Source organism: Bactrocera tryoni, chromosome 5, assembly GCF_016617805.1.
Source record: "Bactrocera tryoni isolate S06 chromosome 5, CSIRO_BtryS06_freeze2, whole genome shotgun sequence".
Taxonomy (NCBI): Eukaryota; Metazoa; Arthropoda; class Insecta; order Diptera; family Tephritidae; genus Bactrocera; species Bactrocera tryoni.
This window is the reverse complement of record NC_052503.1, coordinates 36,298,281-36,311,236: the sequence shown is the minus strand read 5'-3', so window position 1 is coordinate 36,311,236 and position 12,956 is coordinate 36,298,281. Positions and strand designations below refer to the sequence as shown.

Genomic DNA, 12,956 nt, shown 5'->3' with positions numbered 1-12,956 from the left:
GGTCTCAAGATGGGTGATTGTGTTGCGAAAAGTACGATTAGTAGGCCTATTGATCATAAGTTGAACGAAGCGCGCGAAACTGATTCTTTACAGAGCGTGAATTTTCGTAATTTACATATAAACGTAGTTCAGGCGTGAGTCTTTCCATGATGAAATGCCAAACAATACTGAACAAAGCTAACATGACAGCTTGGCACGTCACACGCGTGATCTGTCAAAAAAGGCTACTGAAGAAAGTGCATCTACAAGGATCACGGGTTATACTTGTGTATATGTATATATGTGGTACAAACTAGTGACAAACTTAATATACACTGTTCAGGGTAAATAATTTTACAAGTGTATGTAGAAAACTCTTAAAGCTCTTAATTCTGAGTAGTTCTTTTGAAAATGTACACAAATTCATATATACGAGTACGACATAGGTTTATATACAAGTACATTCTACTTATAAGCGCTTACGTAAATATACTATATATACTATACATACATATATACTGGTCCATTTGCCTTGCGTACAATATTTTATCGGTATTATTTTAGCAATGATTTAATCAAACATTGTTATAAAAACTTGAGTTACAAATTTTCTCAATGTCACCAATTTCAATATTTAAAGTGTAGTGTTAAATTAAATACAACTGGTTTGCTCAATGACTTTCTGCAACTACTATATGTGATATATTCATCAGTGGTGGGATAAAACCTCGGAAGCAACAAAATCCAGAATTATAGAAATGCTTTTAAAAAAAGTACAGGCAACAGTTCTTCAGACAATTCCACACTTAGACACTTTAAAAGTTTCTGTATCAATATGTCAGCCATTACCAGGAGAACGAAAAATTATAGGCTATTTTTGACGAACAACAAAGCGAAAACCTCTAATAGTTGCGAAATTTTGAGCGAAGATCCAAAGTTTAAGTGCCTATACATATGCACATTATAAATATATGTGACCTGGTCTACGAAAAGGGAGCTAACGTGTGAAAACTATTTATTTTTTTTTTTAGTTTTTTCTCATCTTCCATCCGAATCAACTAAAAAGTGAAAAATTGATTTTTTGACACCTAAGCCCCCTTTCCGTAGACCAGGTTACATATAAATATTAGGGCGGGTCTAAAAAAAGAAAGGTTTACGAAAAAATCATAAATCTTTTTAACGAAATATTTTTTATTTTTTATTTTGTGAGCGAGATTTAAACTTTTACATAAATAATGCTATAGTAGATTTCCTAATAAAATACAAAAGGAAAACTATTAAACGGATGCACTTACCACTACAATTAGGAACTCATACTTGGATAGATTTTCAGAGAGGTGTCTAAGAACCTGTTTCTCAGAGTACCAAGCGAAAAAAATATAGTGTTTTTTGACCCATCCTAATAAAGTGCCATATTCTGTATTGTGTCCCCATTGAGTGTGTTTGCGCTAATATTTTAATTGCTGCGCGCACTTTAATTAATAGTTTAATGGCAACAAGCATTTAAAAGCAGCAAATTAAATATTTTTTAAATCTCTCTCGTTTAGTCGTTAAAACTTCGTTTGGCACTAATCGTCTTGCGCCGCTGCGGGGTTCAATTTGCTGAATCTATGTCATTGGGTTGTTGAAGAAAGTTGCAAGATTATTTTCAAATTCTTGGTAATCAATACTATTTACATACAAAATTACGTGTTCTCTGCTTTACAAACCATGTATATTGTATTCGCATTTTTTCACTAGTTTCTTGATTTTATGATCGATTAGTTGCCTTGGTAGGGCTGTCCTTAAATACTATGCCAAATATGACCGCGACCAGTTTATATCAGCAGCCGGATAAGTCGGTACACCTCAGGAATGCGTTGTGATTTTTACAATGGATAAAAATATCGAAAAAAAGTAGTAAAAATTTGTGTTTCTAACCGTATTTCCTGTATGGAATCGTTGCGAAAATTGGAAAAGGCTTATGGTGATTCAGTTCTATCAAAACCACCAGCTTACGAGTGGTACAAAGCCTTCAAAGACGGACGAGAGGTTGTTGAAGACATGAGTTGTTGAGAGCCAATGCTGATGCTAATTGTTTTTCGATATTGGTGGCTCGGTGCATCATGAATTTGTTCCAGAGGGAAAGACGGTTAACAAGGAGTATTATTCGACCGCTTTGAGGTGTTTGCGTGAGAAAACGGCTGGAATTGTGGAAGAACATCGTATCGTGCCACGATTGTGACCGAATTTAAAGCCAAAAACGCAACGAATGCAATCGACTAACCACCATATCCACCAGATTTGGCTACGTGTGATTTTTGCTTGTTCCCCAAACTGAGATTACCACACCGTGGAACCAGTTTTCAGTCGATCGAAGAGATAGAACAAATTCGCTGAAAGAGCTGAGGGCCATCCAAAAAGGGCTTATGAAAAGTGTTTCGAGGATTGGAAGAATCGTTGGAATAAGTGTATTACATCTGATAATAATTTGTAGGCGACAAAGTAAATATTGATTTCAATAGTTTGCGTTTTATTTACTAAACCAAATAGCTCTTAAATACTGCCGTATCATTAGTTGTACTATGTTAGTTCGGAAGCTAGTGAACATACGGTAGCTTGAATTACCTTAAAATATTGTTAGCCTAAACGATCCACTCCACTGTCGTCTTCAACTTTTGAAGGTAAAATTTTCTAACAACACCCGACTGAATCTTGCTCTCAATTGGCCTTTGTATAAATTATCAAATTTATTTTGATACTCTCTGTATTTTTCTTTATTTGTCTATATAAATTGCTACAGAAATACTTATTTTTAAATATTTGCTTTTAATTGGCCGAATTTTATCAAATTACTTTGTTATACCCTGAACAGGGTATATTAAGTTTGTCCCGAAGTTTGTTACACCCAGAAAGAAGCGTCGGAGACCCTATAAAGTATATATGTATGTATATAAATTATCAGTATGCCGAGCTGAGCCGATTTAGCCATGTCCGTCTGTCTGTCCGTCTGTCTGTATATATACGGACTAGTCCCTCAGTTTTTAAGATATCGTTTTGAAATTTTGCAAACGTCATTTTCTCTTCAAGAAGCTGCTAATTTGTCGGAACGGCCGATATCGGACCACTATAACATATAGCTGCCATACAAACTGAACGATCGGAATCAAGTTCTTGTATGGACAACTTTCACATTTGACAAGATATATTCACGAAATTTGGAATATATTATTTTCTAAAGCAACAATGTAATCTCCGAAGAAATTGTTCAGATCGGTTAACTATAGCATATAGCTGCCACACAAACTGAACAAATAGTTACTAACAGTAATGCACCTGTGAAGGGTATTTAGCTTCGGTGCAACCGAAGTTAACGTTTTTTCTTGTTTTTTTTTTAACGATGTGCTTACGTTTCGGACTACTTTTACAAAACACTAATTACATGGCTGATTGATTCCTTAGAGTTTCAAATGCCATATTTTGCTCAAAGGGCAGAAGGTAGCTTAGAAGTTTCCACCAATATATTCGTGTGATCTATCTACATACAAGTATATATGTCTGAACTTGTGGAAAGGCAAGTTTTTATTTATAAGTACATATGTATGTATGTATGTCTCTGTTTCTTATCGCTGTCGTGTGCTATGAAATGGCTTCTGGATTTTTAAAAGCATCGTTTATGCGTAAAATCACATTTATGTTTGTTCTGTGATTATTCATCAAAGCACCGAAGGTCTTTGGTGTTCTTTGCTGACTTTTATGTTGTTATATCTGGCACTGCAGTGTATTATTCATTGATTTTCTTCGGAATTGTTTATACAGAACGCAATGGTGCACCAGTCCAAGAAGCTTGTTGTATGAGGTTATGAAGTTTATTCTTGTATTAAAGTTTTTGAGGAGGACATATGCCTACATATATATGTATGTATTTATACACACATTAAAATATCTTCCCATAGGGTGGTTCATAGCTTTGAGAACATATCATCAATGTTGTTTTAGCGCAATGTATTATTAATATATGTATATGTATTTTACATACCACTACTATATAATTTGATTTCCATTTGATATTTATTATGTTTTAATTAAATTTCGCTCAATTTCGAAAATCTGAGTTTTTTCACACCTTGCTGCCCAATGTCTCTCATGTTCAAGCATTCGGAAAGATATCCCGTCTTAGCCGCTGAAGGTTGGGAATTCGCAAAGAAAATGTTCATCATTTCTGCATTGCCATAAATCCACTTTACCAATTTTCTGAAGGTAGGATCCTCAGTATTTCCACCATCAACACTACTCTAAAGGAACTTTGTGGTATGTTCAAAGAGATGGAGGAACTTGAATTAGAGCAAAAGTCCACGATATACATATGTACAAGTAAAATTAATCTAATAGTGAAGAACTAATTTGTTTTAGGGTAGAGGGCCTTTTGGATTTTGATTGCTGAAATCATTATTGTACTTCCATTTGTTATACTTTAGGTAACTTCCATTTCCATTTGGTAACTCTTCTGCAAAGCTTTTTATTCTTGAATATTCGGAATCTTATACACTCTGACATAAAAAGGCAAAATATTTTATTACTCATCAATATTTATTTTTTCGCCTTCAAAATGATCCCCACCAGATGTAATACACTTATGCCAATGATTTTTCCAGCACGCGAAACACTTTTCATAAGCATTTTTTGGAATGGCCATCAGCGAATTCAGTTTTATCGCTTCGATCGATAGAAAACAAGTTCCACGGTTCGCCAAATCTGTTGAATACGGTAGCTTATCGATGGCAGTCATGTCGTTTTTGGCAATCGTTTTTCACAATCGTACTAGCAATCTCTCTAACCCATGCCTCGATCTCTCGACCATCTCTGAAGGCTTTGTACCACTCATTGGCTTGTGTTTTTGAATCACCGTAAGCTTTTTTTCAAAATTCGCAGCGATTCCGCATACGAAATTTGGTTTGCTAAGATATCTTATATATTATTCGATCGATATATGTGTATGTTATAAATTCACCCGGAAGTTTGAAAATTCGTATACCAATTATATCCAGATTAAAGGAAAGACTGGATCGATTTGAATCATTTTAAGCAATGTGATGGCTGACAGTTTGATCGATATTTTTGTTGTAAAATCAGTCATATACATTAAGGTTCTTATATTTGGAGAGCCTAAAAAGTTATAGTATGAATGCGACCACACAACTCGAGGAATGACACCTATAGAGAGACATTTTGAAGCCGAATTAGGAATATTTTATCGAATTTGATTGCAATTAGTCGAACAGTTAGCGTACAACATATTGCAAGAGTGATATATGATAATATAGATAGAAAATTTCAATTGAATCTAGGCAAAATATTCAAAATATGAAATATTTTTGAACTACCCTATTATGTGTAGGTGCGTTATGCTGCACTGTTTCCATATGCTTGTGTGTATCTGTAATTGCTGACAAACTGATGAATTGTGCGAGCTTTCAGTAATTGAATGCCTTTTGGGAAAACTCTGCCAAACAATTCATTGCCATTTTTCATGTGTCAACAACAAAACTTTGTCTTTAACAAATTTAATTATTAATTAACTTTCATATTTAAATGAAAAGCTTTTCAATTCGTAAACAAACACTCAATTTTATTCATTTCATCTCAAATTTATTTATTTCGCTTTTATTTTCCCTCATTTTGTTTATTGCAAATACTATACATACATATATACATTAGTATGTCCGGGAGCGAGTTTGTTTAAAACTGTATGTTTGTGTGTGTGCACTTGGATGTACGAATGAATTTGAGTTATCGGAATCGTGGCAGAATTCGCTGGAACATCAAAAATTGACATTCATTAAATTGAAGTCAATTGCTTTTGCACAATTTGTATGTATTAATCATCCCGTTACATGGACACACTGTTGCTGTAATAAACATGTTTTTAGTGTCTATACTTAGACATTACTAAATGGCGGTGTCTATTAAAAAGTTATTAGAATTTAGCGTAGTTCTAATAAACACTTCAAACCATAATAGTTTAATATTGAATCTAGCATATGAGACTTTAATGATATATACGATGTAGGTATGCACACAGTAGTAAATATCTGCATAACTGGACACTTTGACAACTTTTTGGTAGCCGAGCATCAAGTCCAGAGAATTTTTTGGAGAATCTGAAAAATGCAAAGTATGTATAGATATTTAACTAAATTTTAATACCCTCTCTTAGAGTTATCGTTGATCCATATCCAGGTTCCATACTTTTGTAAAGAAAAAACTCAGAAACTTCAAATTTATTGGGGAATGTTTATTATCATTCGAAAGAACATTCTTTGGCATTTATTTTTCGAAGATTATTTCATTCAAATGTTGACCGCGACTACATCTCAGATGGTCCATACGTATAGTCCAAGTTTCGGTGATTCGTTCGAGCATTTCGACTGATAACTGGCGAATGACACGCTTGATGTTTTGCTCCAAGGCCTGAATCGAAGCGGGATTGTCCGTATATATTTCAGATTTTACATATCCCTACCGGAAAAGGACTAACGGTGTGAAACCACTCGAAATTTGTGGGAAATTGATCATCCAAATCGTGAAATTATCTGCTCACCGAAGTGTTTTCTCAATAAATCGATTGATTGATGCGATGTGTGGAAAGTGGCGTTGTCTTTTTGAAACCAAATGTCACCGCGATCACGAGTTTTAATTTCAGGCATAAAATAGTCGGTTATATTCGCGCGATAACGGTCGCCCGATGATTTTGCTGACCTACAAACCACACCCAACCTTTCTTTTACTGAATGAAATGGCTGCTCTTGAATCTCTTCAGGTTGCTTTTCGCACCAAATGCGGCAATTTTGCTTGTTTACATATTCATTGAGCCAGAAATGATCGCTGGACAAAATTTGGCTTGAAATATTGGATCTTCTTGAAACTTTTCAAGAGCCCATAGAGCGAAGCGATGTCACTTGGAATGGTCGAACGGTTTCGGTTCTTGCACAAACTGTATTTTGCACGCTTTCAATTCATGATCTCCATGTAAAATGCGCCAAGTCGTTTCATCGTTAGAGCGAGTTGATGCGAGCGGCGCCGAATCGACTCTCCAAGGTCTTCGTGAATACTTTCGGCTACGGTTGCTATATTTTCTTGAGACGTTTTCTATTCGGTGAAATATTATCCACTAGTGAATACTGGGTCTCAAGATGGGTGATGGTGTGGCGAATAGTACGCTCAGTGGACTGATTATGTCGACCATAAGTTGAACGAAGCTCGGGAATGCATACTTTACAGAACGTGAATTTTCGTTTTTCGTTTGTGACCGTTGTTCAATCATCCTTATGGTTGCTACACACTTCCCTGGTCAGGGTGTAATTACTATGCATACTCATTACATCAACTTTGTTATAACGAACACTGGCCAATTGATTGCTGGGTTATGAGTAATGTTATTGTTTGTTGATTGCATGCCTTGCGGCGCACTCAAAGCTCGCTCGCTGTGTTGCGCCTGTAGCTATGCTAAAATTTCGCTACTGAAACGAAAAATGAAATTATAAACTTTTTCAACGTCGTTGCCATATTTAAAACAGATATAGATAAACGTATATGAATTAATTCTGCCAAAAATAAATTACAGTTGAACGTCACTAACTCCAATCGCTATAAGGATGTTCGATTTATGGAAGTTCAACCGTATTTAAAAATATCAAAATTTAAAAAGTTGATTATATTCTTGAAAAATTAATATATATTTATATATATTTACATATGTATATATATTTATATTATTATTTATAATTATTTTCTTATTATTCTTATTTTTTCAACTTTATATAATATTTAAAAATTTGCAAAGTTTTTCAATATCTAAGCATAGGCTCTCTTATGTATATTAAGTAATATGTTTTCTTACAGCTCATCTTCCGCCTACCTCGCCTATCATAAAAGTTACGAACGCTTTTAGTTTTTAGCCAGCAACAAGCACTTTGGTTTTCTTATTGTCAGCTATTCTTTTTATGAATTTTCACTTCACATTCAATCTTAACGTTAAGGCTATTTGGAATCTGTTTTGTGTTGCCTGCAAAGAATTTGGCAACAAATATTTTTCTTTTGTTATTCGTTATGCAATTTGATCTTAAAGTCTCCAAGGCTTACTCTTTTGTCTAAAATAACTATAAGTTTATAAATTTGTTCACAAATATATGTACATATATACACATTTGTATATATGCATACTTAAGTACTAACATACATCTACATATATTTGGTGTGATTAAAAGCAAATGCACAATGTCAATATTTGCTTGCCTCTTAAAATGGCCTTCAATTGAAAAGACGAAAGTGTAAAGTGGGACAAGAAATTAAAAACAAGCTTATAATTACTTTGTCGAGAATTATCGTAAGGTGGACGCAAATATGATGTGCGATATTGAGAATTCATAAAATATTATTGAAATGCGGCAGTTAACTGAGTATGTTGATGGTTTAGCAGGAAAATCTATTATTTTAGGTTATTGCAGTTCCTTTTTGTCAATCACTGCCATTTTTTTCTTGCATTTGGTTAGAGATTTCTATCTGTTCTGAGCTATTTGTTCCAACTGTGTATTGAGCTCTCTCCAAATCGTTGATAAGGGGCGACGACAAGGCTAGCAATGCCGCCTAGATATCTTGGTATATTGTAGCTTTCTGTATCCTCTTCTAGCTATTCAGTAGAACTCCACATACCTTCGCGCATGCCTAGTACTTCCACCTTGGTTAGAACTATGGTTGGAACATGGCTATTAAAGTAAGGTAGCAAATTCCTATATCAAACAAGATTCTTGATGAAGTAGAGTCCAAAGCTTTTAGCTTTGGTGTGGGCTAACATATTCAGGTTCAGAAATATCTTCTTATTCTTTATTGTCGTACACACCAGTTGCGCGGTTAAAGACGAGCTGTTTGGCGCCAAATGAAGATTCTAATTGTAGCTAGGTCCTTCTCCACCTCCAACGCTGTGGAGGTCTTCCTCTTCCACTGACATAAACTACCCAGCGTAGCCGCTGTTTCATAATTCGCTGAACTGTGGCAATGTCGTCGTATAACTCGTACAGCACATCGTTTCATCGACTGTGGTATTCACCGTTACTAATGCACAAAGGACCATAAATCTTCCTCAGAACCTCTTTGTTGAAAACTCACAACACCCACTCATCAGCTGTTGCCATCTACAGCAGAACGGGAAGGATGAGTGACTTATTGAGTTTGATTTTTGTTCGTCGAGAGATGACTTTACTTCTCAATTGTCTACTCAATCCGATACATGTCGGCAAGAGTTATTCTGCGTTGAATTTCGAGGCTGTCATAGTTGTTGGTGTTAATGCTGGTTCCACGATAGACAAAATTATCTACAACTTCGAAGTTAAGACTGCCAACAGTGAGTTGCCTCGCATTCTTATCCAATCAATGATATTAATATTATCGTCGTACGCCAGCAGCCACTCTTTTAGAAGATTGTACCTTTTTTATTCAGATCTGTATTCTGATCATCTTATTTCAACCCTCAATTCAGCAAATTTGGTATATCGGATCTGATTTGTTGGAATTAAAAAGCAATATTGTTCTATCTCAGCTGATGAGTTTAGTTCTGTAGATAAATATTTTCAAAATCAGACATTTGAAAAGCTCCTTCCTTGTGATAAATTCGTAATCTTATTACGTCTTAAAGAGGTTATTTTAAGTTTGCCAAGAAGTTTGCAATACTTAAAGAAAACTGACGAATATCCTATAAAAAATATGTGTAAATGATCAGCATTATGCGCAGGGTCAGTTGTGCCAAGTCCGTTAGTCTTTCTGAACGACTTTCGACTCTTCAACTGATGAAAATATTAAAAAAAATGAAGGATATGGTGCTTGAAAATCATCAGGTAAGTATAAGCCGAGAGAGCTCGACATCTTTCGCGAGTCTCTTCGAATGATTTTGGTGGATATTTTGGGTATGAAACTCGTTTTTGCTCGACTCGTCTCGATTAAGCTGAATTTTTTTCAAAACGAGTACCGTAAATAAGTCTCTTTGGACATGCTTGATCTAGCGAATTCCGATTATAACTGCCGATAAGATATGGATTTATGAGTTTGACAAGTCAACAATCATCGGAATGGAGGGGCAAAAACGATCCGAAACCAAAAAAAAAAAAAAACGCGACAAAGCCGCTCAAAAGTCAAGGTGATGCTCGTTGTCTCTATCGATATTCGTAGTTTGATGCAGCATGAATTTATTCCGGAAAACAGACGGTCAATAAGGAGTTCTATTTGGCTACATTGAGGCATTTCCGTGAGAATTGTCGAAGAACAGTGCATGGATTTTGCCACTATTGTGACCGAATTTAAAGCCAAAAATGCAATGAATATCATCGATCAACCACTTTATTCACCAGATTTCATTCCGTGTTATTTTTTCTTGGTCCTTAAAATGAAATTGGCGCTCCATGGAGTCCGTTTTCAGTCGATCGAAGAGATAAAAGAAAATTCGCTTGAGAAACTGAAGGCCATCCCAAAAAGTGTTTCGAGGACTGGACAAATCGTTGGCTAAGTTTATTAAATCTGATGGGAAATATTTTGTATGAATAATTAAATATTTTGCTTTTATTTACAATTTCCGGTTACTTTTTTGTCACAATGTACATACATACATATAACCACTACAGTAAAGCATTTAAGTTAACGCTTTTAATTCCAAGCAAATTCGAGACGAATTTAGCAACTAGAATGAAGCGCTTTTAATTGCGTTACCGAACAACTGGAGATACCCACTTATGTGTAATTATAAGATATAAACATGTGTATGCATTTGTATGTGTGTGTAGGAGTGCATGCGCAGTGTGTGTTTGACATCGATGCAGCGGTGTTTTGGGGCGCTGACGTTTAGTCTGTTGCGTGCATTTGCGGAAGTATTTAGCATATATAAACAATAGTTAACACTTCAGGCGAACGCAGCATAGCGTAAAACACAAAAGGTGGTAAGAAAAATAGTTAAAGTATTTATCACATACACACACACAGCCATAAAAGAGTGGGTGCAAATACAATTTAGGTGTAAAGAAGGCATAAAAATAAAAATAAAAAAATAAAATAATTATATAATTCAAACTGTCTTATAGTATATATGTACATACATACATGGGTGTAAATATATGTGCACATAAAATGTATTGAAATTAGAGTAAAGGCGCACAGACACACGCACCGCATGGGAATGTTGTCTCGCTAATAAAGGTGTTCGTTAGACCGATAGCGCTTAGGTGACCGCCAATAATGTGCTCTATGCCCAAGCACAAGCGCAATGACGGACTGATCGGCTACTAAAAATGGTAAAAATTGTTGAAGCTGGTCTAAAGCTAATGACGTTGATGGCCATCAAGTTATTGAAAATGCTGAAGCGTTACTCGAATTGAGACACATATTTATCGTGTACTTATTTAGTAATCAGCATGTGTACCAGATGTCTACTCATGAAGGTAGTTCTAAAATTAATCAAAGCAAATGTGTATGAATTCTATAGTACAAAGCTTGATTAAGGGATCTTGGGATCTGCAACGTTTTTAAAATTTGATATGAAGATTTGTATTGCCTACGTTCCCTTCCATCTAGGCGGTGGATGTTGTGACTTGCAAAAACTTTATTTTCAGATAATACATTGTGACAAAAAAGTATCCGGAAATCGTAAATAAAACGCAAAATATTTAATTATTCATCAATATTTATTTTGTCGCCTTCAAAGTATCCCCACCGGATGTAATACAATTATGCCAACGACTTTTCCTGTCCTCGAAACAATTTTCATAAGAACTTTTTGGGATTGCATTCAGCTCTTTTAGCGCGTTTTGTTTTATCTCTTCGATCGACTGAAAACGGGTTCCACGGAGTGGCGATTTCAGTTATGGAAACAAAAACAAAAAAAAAGACCACACAGAGCGAAATCTGGTGAATACGATGATATTTATTGCATTTTTGACCTTAAATTCGATCTCAATCGTGGCTCTTCCACAATTCTGTCCGTTTTCATCGGATGTTCTCATGCAAATGCCTCAATACGCCCAAGGAACTTCTTATTGACCATCTGTGCCTCCGGAAGAAATTCATAATGCATCAAACCATGCATATCGAAGAAAGCAATGAGCATCAGCTTGATTTTTGAGCAGCTTTGGCGTGGTTTTTTTGGTATCGCCTCGTTTTTTCCTTCCACTCCGATGAATGTTGACTTGTTTGCATTTCAAACTCATAAGCCTACGTCTCATCGGCAGTTATAATGCTCTCCATGAATGTGGGTTCAAAATTCGGACGATCAAGCATGTTCAAAGAGACCTGTTTCGGTACTCTTTATAAAAAAAAAATCAGCTTTATCGGGACGATCCGACCAAAAACACGTTTCCTAGCCAAAATATCCACCAAAATCATTTAAACAGACTCGCGAAAGATGTCCAACTCTCTAACACTTGCCTTATGATTTTCAAGTACCACATCCTTAAATTTTTTAATATATCATTTCAAGAGGTCGAAGGTCGTACAGAACGAGACATGTCTTCAACGATCTCTCGACCGTTTTTGAAAGCTTTGTACTAATCGTAGGCTTGTGTTTGCCTAAAACTTAATCACCTTTTCCAACATACGCAACGATTCTGCATACGAAATATTTACATTTGCTGATTTTCTTGAAACTTTTCAAGTTATATACACAAATATTTTTCATCGGAAGTTTGATATTTAACCGGGAGTTCAAAAAACTTTAAATTAGGTAAATGAGACCCAGATATAGTGTTATGCCAATTTTATCCATTCTTAGCAGAACACCGCATTAGGTAAATATTTTTTTCTTTAATATATCTTGAAGATTGACCGACATTTTCGTTGAAAATTTTAAAAATTAGCTATCGGCACTGAGGTCTACATATTTGGTAGCAAGGAACTTAAAAAGTAAGGTCGAGTTTCGACTAATTTCGGATTTGAGATTGCATACCATAAAGGCAATATATGTC

The 12,956-nt window shown here is 35.3% G+C and overlaps 1 protein-coding gene across 1 annotated transcript in view; it reads left to right on the top strand.

Moving 5' to 3' along the window:
* The window catches only part of LOC120776772 (four and a half LIM domains protein 2), a 241,449-nt gene that overhangs the window by 39,378 nt on the left and 189,115 nt on the right, over positions 1–12,956 (top strand). The window lies entirely within an intron of this gene.